This window comes from Notothenia coriiceps, unplaced genomic scaffold, assembly GCF_000735185.1.
Source record: "Notothenia coriiceps isolate Sejong01 unplaced genomic scaffold, NC01 NC01_scaffold00000339, whole genome shotgun sequence".
Taxonomy (NCBI): domain Eukaryota; kingdom Metazoa; phylum Chordata; class Actinopteri; order Perciformes; family Nototheniidae; genus Notothenia; species Notothenia coriiceps.
Window position 1 is genome coordinate 16,916,475 of NW_011333040.1, and position 10,607 is coordinate 16,927,081.

Sequence of the window (10,607 nt, forward strand, 5' to 3'; positions counted from 1 at the left end):
CTGAAAGGCGGGGAAGAGTTGTGTGGATAGAGGCAGAGAGGAGCAGGCTGCGATACCCTCCTCCCCCACAGAGCGCACCAAGAGGACAGGCTGCGTCACCTCACTTTGTAACCCAGGAAAGGAGCAGGAATCCTGGGTACGTGAGTGTTAAAAGTGCATTAAACTGTTTTAATCCGAAAGCCGCTGATGTGCACGGAAGTCTGTCCGTTTCGTTAACATTTGAATAGCCAAATGGACGGAAATCCGTCCTACAGTATATGCGAATGAGAGGTTTGGCAATGCACGTGGCCGTGGCTCATTCGCCTGATAGGTGGAGAGTTGACCAATAAGCGGAGCACCTCTTTGTGACGTAGAAAAGTGTTGAAATCTGGATCCGTTTTTTTCAGATCCGTTGCAGCCCCTTTTTTTTTAGAGATTTGGCTAAGGAGGAAAATAGAGAGGGTTGTGTTTTCTGACACTTGGTGAGTTCCCTGGAACACCGGGGACACATATTCATGTATAAAAGACGTACAAAGGTGCATTTTGCATGATAGGTCCCCTTTAAACAGAAAGTACGAATATGTTACCATACCTTTGAAAGCTGGTTGCTCATATTTGCGACAACTCTCCTCTACATATTTGTTTTATATATTGTTCTTTAATTTAGCTGACTGTTGGCTTTCTGCTCACTTTCTCTTTTAGCAGAATTGTGAGATTTCTCGTTGTCTTTCAGCATTTTTACTTGTAGTGAATGTGATTAGAAATCTGTGTAATATCGTGGTTCAGAAAAACGCCCTTCCTATGTCTGTCCTTTTTGTTCTGCTTTTCTTTGTCTGTTTGTTGTGGATGTTTGTCTTCTCACTTTCTTGCTCTCTCTGAGTGTTTTCTTGTTGCTCAGGAAACCTCTTTGATTTGAGGTATTGCTGTTAAATACAGAGGAATCAGCCACTTGACAGAAAGGGGTTTCCCGAGATGATATACAGTGCCTGCTGAATAGAAGTTCTTCTGTGAATCAGCAGAACTAGAAACAGTCATTCATAACATTTACTGAAAAAGTTGTGAAAAAAGGATAATAGCTATAGAATCAACACCAGCATTATAACAACATATCTAATTAAAAGTCTCTTCTAGCTATATTTTTTCTCAGTTAGGGGATGACCTAATGAAATATTAATTTTGGTTTCAGTGTTGGTATTATTTGCATTCATTAGTTGTAGTCTTGTTTCAGGAGATGGTTTCAGATCGCCAACAAAAAAGTTCAATATATACAATTCTACCGTAGCAATATGGCTGAGTGCATAAACAGTGGGCAAAGAGTAATGCAAGTATTCTGTACAGCAATATCAGAGATAATGCAACATTTTAGAAATAATCAGAGTATTCTATCTGTAGTATATTGTTTAATATGTTAATGGTGAAAGCCTCACCATTGTGTGGTTGGCTGAGTCAATACAGTTATTTTCCACTTTTTAACTGGTGTATGGTCCGCTTGAAAATAGTTAATGTTTTACCTAGACTCGAAAGACTCATTGGCTGAACAATTGTCTTTTTTAAACTTTGAGATAACGTGGTTAGCTTTTACTCCGAGTTATTTTGACCCCTCTGTCGTTTCCTAATCATAGTCAAGACATTGGAAAATGCATAGTGTGATTATTTTGTGCTTGAATTATGCTATTTCCCCTTACACTGCTTTATGAGAGGGGTTTTAACCAATTGACTTCTTAGAACTAATGCAACAACAGGTAGTCTATCAGTAGTTAGCTCATAGACAGATATTCAAAAACCTAAAAAAAACATTTCAACCCTTTCAAGAAAGTCTATTAGAAATAGTTAAAAAAGTTATCCCTCTACCCTGAACTTCATCCGGCCACTTCACAATAAACTCCATGTATGATATGAAATGAAAAGAAGAAGCGTGCATTTTAACGATTTTATTAATAGCATCTCCCCATTGCCTGTTCTCTTGTTTCGTTGTTTTACAGCAGATTTATCTTGAGATGGTTGAGCAGCTTAGTGTTTTTTTTCTTTTTCTAATTTGTCAATTTAGGCTGTTGAAAACCAACACGCGTAGGCGGCCTCCTGTAGATTTACATAGGCAGGGGAAACCACGTGTCAAGTATCTCAGTCATGTGTTGAGCAGCTTTATGCAAAAACGTCTCTCAATCCCAGACGTTGTAGCTCATAGCTATCATTGTGAAGCCAACGACGCTGAAAAGAGTCAGTAAGAGACGCTTTGCCGCCACAGACAGGCACCTGCTTTCAACTAAGGTTAAGCTTGGTCGAACAAACTAATTATAGAACATATTTCCCCTTTCACTTATTTTGAATCTAATTTCGTATTACAAATACTCCATCTCACTCACAACATGTATTTGGGTTTATCGCTTAAAGTACCACTTAATCCATTGGTGATAGAGTGGTGATAAAATGAGTTGTAGAAACAGGGTATTGGTGGGTTAGGGTTAAGCAGGTCCAAGCAGTGGCCTCAATGGGCTTTTGAGGTGGTATGAGTCAGGGGGGGGTGCACAAGTGCCCTTTATGGGTGGCATGGTAGTCGATCCATAGCGGAGGTGTCTGGCTCTCTGCCCAGACATGCCATGTGGGGTTCAGATGGCAGGGGGTAATAAAAGGAGAGGGGGGCACATTGCTCTCTCACTTGGCGAAGATGAACAGCGTTTTTGTTTACCTACTGACTCTTGTTATCTTGAATGTTCTTTTCTTACTTTTGTATATACTCCATATACATTGGCTTCTTATCTCAAACCCAAAGACGTTGGTTTGTCAATTGCCACCATACCAGGCGGCACGTTGTAGACCAGCCACCACCAGGAAGACTGAGGCTTCTTTCCTTTCTCACGTCTTTTTCTCAGGATGTGAAAGAGACCACCAGTGACATCAGAGAGGTTGATCTAGGCCAATGAAATCTCCAGATGCCAGCAGTCACCACAACCACTTACTGACTAGTTGGGTTTGATTCTGTTCCGCATGCTGTGGCATTTATTGTACCTGAAGGATTGTCTTTGCAACCTTTGCAACCTTTTTAGCTTCAGGGATCAAACTGAGGGCAGCCATTGGAGAAAGCTTTTTGCCCTTGTGTATGTTGTTGTCATTGCTCCGCTTCTCCGAACCAAGAGCACGATCCTCGCAATCCTTGTCGTGGGAAAGACTGAAATTACATCGCTCTCATGGTGGACTATTTTGAGCTCCCAGAGAGAGTGGCAGAGGGCAGGCGGCAGGTTCTAGTGACTCGTTTGTACTTAGTGCCGGAGAACCCCTCTAGTCCCAGCACGTCTGCAGCCTTCAACTTTTTACTGCTCAAGCACTTTGCGATCTTAACGAGGAGAGGAGTGGAAGAATGCTGTGCGCTACATCTCCAGGTGAGTGTGCCGGCACTCCCACTCTCTAGCCAGGTGTGTGTGTGCGTGTGTGTGCACGTGTTGGTCTGGACTTTATATTGAGGAGTGGGAGCCACCACTCAGACAAGCAGCTGTCATCAGAGTACAGGCTGTACTGAAGTGCTGAAATATGACAAATAAATACGTTTTTATTTATTTATACACGTATGGCCAATTTTATTTTCGTATGGTCTCACTTTTTTAGTTCAAATATGCCCACATTTAGATTTTGTTGATATACCGGTAGTTGTATGTTGTGTGCACTGCACTTGATTCCCACTCAGTTAATATGCAATTATAACGTGTCTTTTTGCACATTTGATTTGGAGGATTGTTCATATTACACATGTAGGACATGGATACCTTTTAATATGCATTAGTTTAGTTACTTTAGACAACCACAGGAGATAATATACCTATATATATATATAATCAAAAAGCAAATAAAAGAAGAGAAGAAAACACACAAACAGAGCTAAGACGGTGGAGAGTTAGAATGTCCATAGACTTTGTAAGTATTATAGTTTCATATTGAAGGCTTTATGTGACAGAAAAAGAGGATTTATGGAACTGCAGATTCTACAACTTCTATGAAAATGTAAAAGGCAGAGAGGTGAAAGGTCCGACAGTCATGCATGAGGTCCGCATGAGGTCCACATGTGGGGCTAGATCTCCATGTGGGTGCCCCATGACCCTACTGAACTGGAGGGGTCCCAGCACCCAGTGTGATGAATGAGACGTTTGTTTCCCGGGGCGAGGCATGAGTAAATATGTGTGGCATCTGTCTAGTTTAAATTTAGTGTAACTGAAGCTACCGCTGGCTGCGCTGTATCAACATGTCAGAGGCTGCATTACACCAGAGAGAAAGCTGTTGAACTTCTGCATCTGGCTTCTTTTTCTCATATTTTCTTTGGTCTCTTTTACTATGAGGCTTGCTACGCAGGGATTACGCTGTTTTGAATCCCATTTGATTTTAGGCTGACCCTTAATGCCTTATTTCAGTCAGGCTAATGTGTGGTCACCTCTAAATCAGGCACTTACCCTAACCCTAACCCTAGGTGTGAAATGATCATTCCAAAATGAGTGTGCAAAAATAACATGAGGATGCGCTCCAAAATGGTATGGGCTCTTCTATGCTTTTTGATATATATTTTTCATAATCTTGTTGACAAACAAACCAACAACCAAACCAAAAAGATAACGTTTTTGGCGGATGTATGTATTTAAATATAGTGACTTCAGTAGTTACATTTTTAAAACTTGTAATGCACCAGTTTGATTTTCACTGCGTAATGAGACCACATGGGTCACGGTTGGAATGTGGACCATGTGGACTTTGACAGCTGGGTGTAAAGGCCACACTAATTGTGGATAGAGGTTTTAAAAATATGAACTACTGATCACATAATGCACAGCTTAAAAGTTTAAAACATGAATCGGGGACCCAAGATATTCTAGTCCTCTTGGGAAACCTGTATGAACTTGTTGAGCTTTGAAAAACACAAAAAAAAAGAAGTGTTTACCTAATTTAGGCGAAGTTATTTTCTGGATTTCAATTCCATTTAAGATTTTGGAGTGGGAATTGCTGCCTTCCTGTTTTTTCCTTGATTATTTCCTGTTGATCACAAGCACGATAAAGAGCAACGGCACTGGTGAGACTCTCAGAAACTCAGCAGATGGACCCTTTACTTGAGGACACTGCCTTTCTTTTCACCACCTCACCATATCCTCATCATCCATGTGGTTCTGCCGGTACGCTTTAATTAATCTGCGTGAAGGTGGGTCAAGACCAGGAGGTTGTGTCATCACTGTTGACATGTGGAGATAAGGAAAGTGTACAGAGCTACATATAAAACAATCGGTCTTCTGTATATATACTTAGTTCTAAAACAAGCATTACTGTGTTGATGCTTGGATATTCCAGGAACATAGTATATACAGTATAAAGTATAATAATCTCTATGATTTGTTATGGACTTGGTTGGAGGATATTGGTTGACACACTTGTGCATTTATCAGTGGTGTGTATATATACTGTAGAGTCACTACTAAGACCTGCAGTTAGTAAATGTCACCTCTTCTCTTGCTCATGTCTCTCGCTTTGTATTTCTCTCTCAAACACACACACTGTCTCTCGCTTTTTCTCACACATATACAGGCCCACAAAAGCTTTCCCTGCATGTCCCTCTCCCTCTTGCTCTCTCTCTCTCTCTCTCTCTCTCTCTCCCCCCGGGCAGACTTTTTCAGGCACATGCACAGTCAGCCCTGACAGATTGTTTAAATGTCAAGCTGCTAGCAGTAGCCTCTGATGTTATCTGCTCTGGGTTATTGCAGGCCATCAAGCAGCTTGTGTTCGCCTTGGAGGCCAATATCCTAATGCACTCTCCTGCTCCCACTGACAACCAATACATACATAAACCGAGTGACACACTGTTTGTTTACATGCACACAAGAAAACAGGTTAGTGGAAGAGGCAAAGTTAAACGGGGGAGTAACAGCATTTTTGATGCACTGTGAAAACCTTGTGGTTACTCAAAAAGCTGAGTTAACATGCAAGTGACATCAAGAAGTAAAAGTGGAGTAAAGTTTCTTAAATGCACGTAAACACAATTGGGTGTCAAAGATGAGGCTTTATACCAGACAAGATACATCAGTGAATGCATATGCAATCGCTAATATTGAATGAATAGTGGTATATAATAATTTCGACAATCTGGTTTCCTTTTCTGTTGGATTTAATACTTATACTGTGGATTTTATTCTTTGATGGAATCAGGGATGGGGTTTGGTTGTGGTCATATCTGTCAAATGAGTATGGTGTTCACCTCCTGAGGCTAAATGTCATTTCTGTGGTCATTCAGCTGTACGCCCTGAAAAAACATTTTGTTACAGACATATCTTACATGATGTGGCGTTTGTCTGCTGGATATCTGTTTTTTCCTTCTCTAATGATTTCAAATAAATATCATCTCAAGGCATTTGTTTTGATCAAATTGTAATTATGAAATGTTGTTTGATATATTTTTAAAATCCAGTTTTTGTACCTATTAGGGTTAAATTATACGTTCAATTGTACGTTTAGAGTTTGCAATTATAGCCCTGCAATTTCAATGAAACCTATTATTTGATTACATTGTAAGAATAACCCTTTCCTAAAGCCTAGATCTCTTTATAGCACCAAATAATGCACTCTTAAGGCAATTAGTGATGTGTTTGAAAGGGATCTTCGTTTGTTGGTGGGTATTTAGTTCAGGTGGTAATTTGGCACTCTATGTTTATCCCATAATGTTACCTCGGCATGAGATTGTTAATTAGGAGCTTAATTTAGCTGCCGGCATATGTTAACATTGGCTAAGTCTGCCGTTGTTAAGCCTCTGCTGGCTAGTGAGTAGTGTAACCCTAACATAACATTACAGAACAATATGTCAGAATAATACCTACCTCAGAATGTTACCTTATTTGTGATTTGCGCCTCATAACTGATAAAAGGAATCTGACTCGTTGTGCCCTCTTGCTCACTCTCACTGAATGTTATATGTGCACAGACCAAACCACGGATACATTCAGGGATCACCAGGGGGTTTGGCACGCACCCATTCAGCAAGCTTAAGACACCCAGGTGTAGGCCAACCCTTACTATATATACGTGTGCATGTGCGTCACAGGCTCCGTGTTTAGAAACGTAGCCAACGAGCCACAGTTATAGGAAAACCCAGGGGGTAGAAAATAGATTAGCTTGGACTCTGCTACGAATCGCTACAACTATCTACATCAACAAAGTATTATGCCAAATATTACAATTAGAGTTGTTTTTAAGGTTATAATGTAATTATTACTTTATGTATTAATCAAGGTATACACTATTTATCAATGCCATGATAGAACTTGTGTTTTCTATTTTCATTAAGTGACAGCTGGGCACTGATCACATTCCCTGCCCTGCTGTTGCTTTGCATAAAAATAAGAACAAATGTGCTCCGCGCAGTGGAGTTCTGTTATTATAAACAGAATTTATAATAAAAAAAAAAAGAAATAGACCGTCAAATCCCTAACTCTGAGCTTTAAACAGAACTCTTATACAACCTTTTTGTTGAACCGATGTGGACTGATACCTTTAGACCTCTGAAATGTAAAAAAATAAATGTTTCATGAGCATCCAGCACTGAGATTTAGTTTTGCAGACCACAGAAAAAAGAAAAAAAATGTACTTCCTTTAAAATGTGTTGATTTGGACTTTTATCTGGGGATATACCATATATCCCATGAGGCTTATAGTACCTGGCGGGGTGGCAAACTTCTGCTCTGCTCTGTTGGTCAGCAGCTCTGGAGGAGGGCTGAAAGAGGACACTGGGCCCAACACAAAGACTTTGTACAAGGGATGTAAGCAGAGCCTCCTCTAATCAACCTGCTTGCCCACCACAAAGGGAACCCTGGCTAAGGTTACCCTTTAGCTCCAGCACCACATGGTGTTTGGGCTAGTGGGTAACCTAAGACAGCATATACACACAAACACTCTCATATACCTATACAGTAAGTGCAAAAAATACACAGGAAGGCACAAAAGTACAACCACAGGCAAACAGGAAAATACACACAGTCATACACCACCCACACTTTGTTACCCACATGCACATACACACACATGAAGAGATTCTGGGTGAACTAGCAGGAACCTGCCTCAGCAATGAACTTGTCATCTTCTCTGAAAGAGACTAATCCTTCCCTCCCTCCGTAGTACACTGGGCTTTCTCAGAATGTGGGCCTGTGTGTCACTGCCCATCACAGGACCCTGACACACTTTGTGGACAGTGAGAGTAGAGGAGGAAGCAACAAAGTCTCTCTGGATTAAACGAGAATCCCCAGGCAGTGTGACGGTCAGCGTGTTGGGCTTTGTGTCAAGGAGCCAAAGTGGATGGCACCATCAACAGTGGGTCAGGCCGCTCCCTGTGGTTACCCTGAGAACAAAACAGTCTTTGTGGTGTGTTGCACATATCCACAAAGATGCTTCACTAAAACATCTCCCAGTGAGGAGAGCTATTATTATCTTCAGTACAGCAAAGCCTCTTACGGATCGTTCTTTAACCGGATTGGCTGTCTGATGTATGGATACGCTTTCAGGGGCTTTGCAACCAAGGCCATTGATACAAAAACACTTCCATTGCTATCTCCTCTGCTCTCGTCTCCTCACATCTCCCCTCCTCACCTCTCCTCTTATCTCCTCTCCACTTCTCTCCCCTCTGACCTGATTTCCTAAGGTGACTGTTGTTTGGCTCTGACTCTGGGGTTTCCCACCACCCAACCCTTTCCCCACACTTGAGGGTTTTAGGTAGCATGCTAATGTTACATCAGGGCAAGGAGGGGGCTGTGGGCCAGGTAACAGGGTCGTCCCCTGTTCCGACCCGCACTTTGCAACTCTGCTAATAACCTCTTCACAATGTATGAAGTGTAAAGAAATCCAAGGGTAGAAAAGTTGATGGCTTTTTGTGGCTATCCCACCTTTAGTCCTTTTTGTCATATTTTAAATTCACTGTTATGCAGGAGGCAACTTTAGGACATGGTAACAACGTGAGACAGTGTGGTCGATATGTTAGAAGATGTACTGATTTCATTTCATTTATATATTTCGCTGTACATGATGCTGTATACTAAAGGACCTATTGCTACTGACAGACATTGCAGCAAAAGTGCACCTTTTCACAGTTGTATACCACAGGTTGTTTATCGCAATAAATTCATACAGCAGTGTCAGAACTGCAAAAGACAAGTTTATTAAAACAGTACCAGATTTACACCATACAAACACAAGGCACATTTATCTGTGACTTTCATTCAATTGGCGCTTGCTAATTGTATGTAATTAGCACCTAAGGCAGCAGCTCATTACTGAGTCAGCACCTAAGACTGCCCTGCAATGAATTATAATTATCTGAATTCAATGTTTTTCTTGGTTTGATTCCAAAGAGCTTCAACAACCTTGTCAAGTTTTGTTTTGAGCTAAGAAGCTACACAGAAAAGCAAACTGTTTTTCAGAAGCAGATGAAAATGTATTTCCTGCATTCAACATTTTGTATTAATGTTAAATCCTTCTAGGTGAATATGTCTCTCTAAAGCAGTCTGGGATAAGGCTTCTTAAAAGGAACACTTAATGCAACGTGAACGGGTTAATACCAGTCCTTTGGCCAATTAATAGCTATGTTTTTAATCCAGATTTTATATTGGATTAATTTGAATTGCAAATGTAGCTTTTATTAGTAGCTAGAAGAAGATGAAGCATCACTCATGAGATGGATTTGCTTTGTCATCATTATGACAGAAGGGGAATATTTTGCAACCAAGAAACTCATGTCACTATGAAGTAATAGTTGTCTTTGTCTTTCTGTGTGCATGGTATACTGCCGTCTAATTGGTCGAAAAGGCAGCTTGCTGTAATATGCCTCCCTCTGTTATGGTGTGTGTTTCTGTCTTTAGTGGTGCCCTCTGTCTCTTTCTTCTTTCCTGTTCTCTTCATGTTATTTCCTAAGTCCGGCTGCCATCTTTTTTTTTCTTTTCCTCCCAGCCTCATTCTGTTCCTCTCGACGTTGTCCTTCTCTTCCCCCGTCAGTCAGACGCTGTCGTCAGAGGGTCCACTGCTGGGTCTTGTGACTGGCAGGCAGGGCCAGTGCGAAGCCGAGCGGCTATAAATAAAGACCCGGCTGCTGTTGGATAGAGAGGACAGGAGGGCAGGAAGAAAAAAGCTTTTTAAAGCCACCTTTAATATCTGATTTAAAAAAAACATTACGGTTTATTATTTAAAAACAGAGGACACAAATATGCTAACGTCAATTCACTCAATTTGAAGTTATTAACCTTATCCTGTGCAAGTTTCATGGTTGCTTTAGCTAAGCTAGGTGTGTAAGGAATGGGCATTGGCTTTTTATTTATTAAAGTTCATATTTCTTGTGAAGCAGAGGTTGTGTTAATAGCTCAAAAGTCCTAAAAAACACATATTTTGTGAAGTTTGATGTTGGTTAGGTGAGTAGTGCTCTGCAAAAAACAATAATTGTAAAATGTATGTTCTCTGCTCTACATGATACATAAAGCTTAATGGTCACAAGTTCATATCCGCATGATGAGATGTTTTGGGGAAAATTTCCACTTCTATATAAGAACATAAACATTATGATTTCCTGTTGTCTTTCTAAATGTCTGTGCATGTGAAACACTGGAATGGCGGGGGGGGGGGGGGGGGGGGTA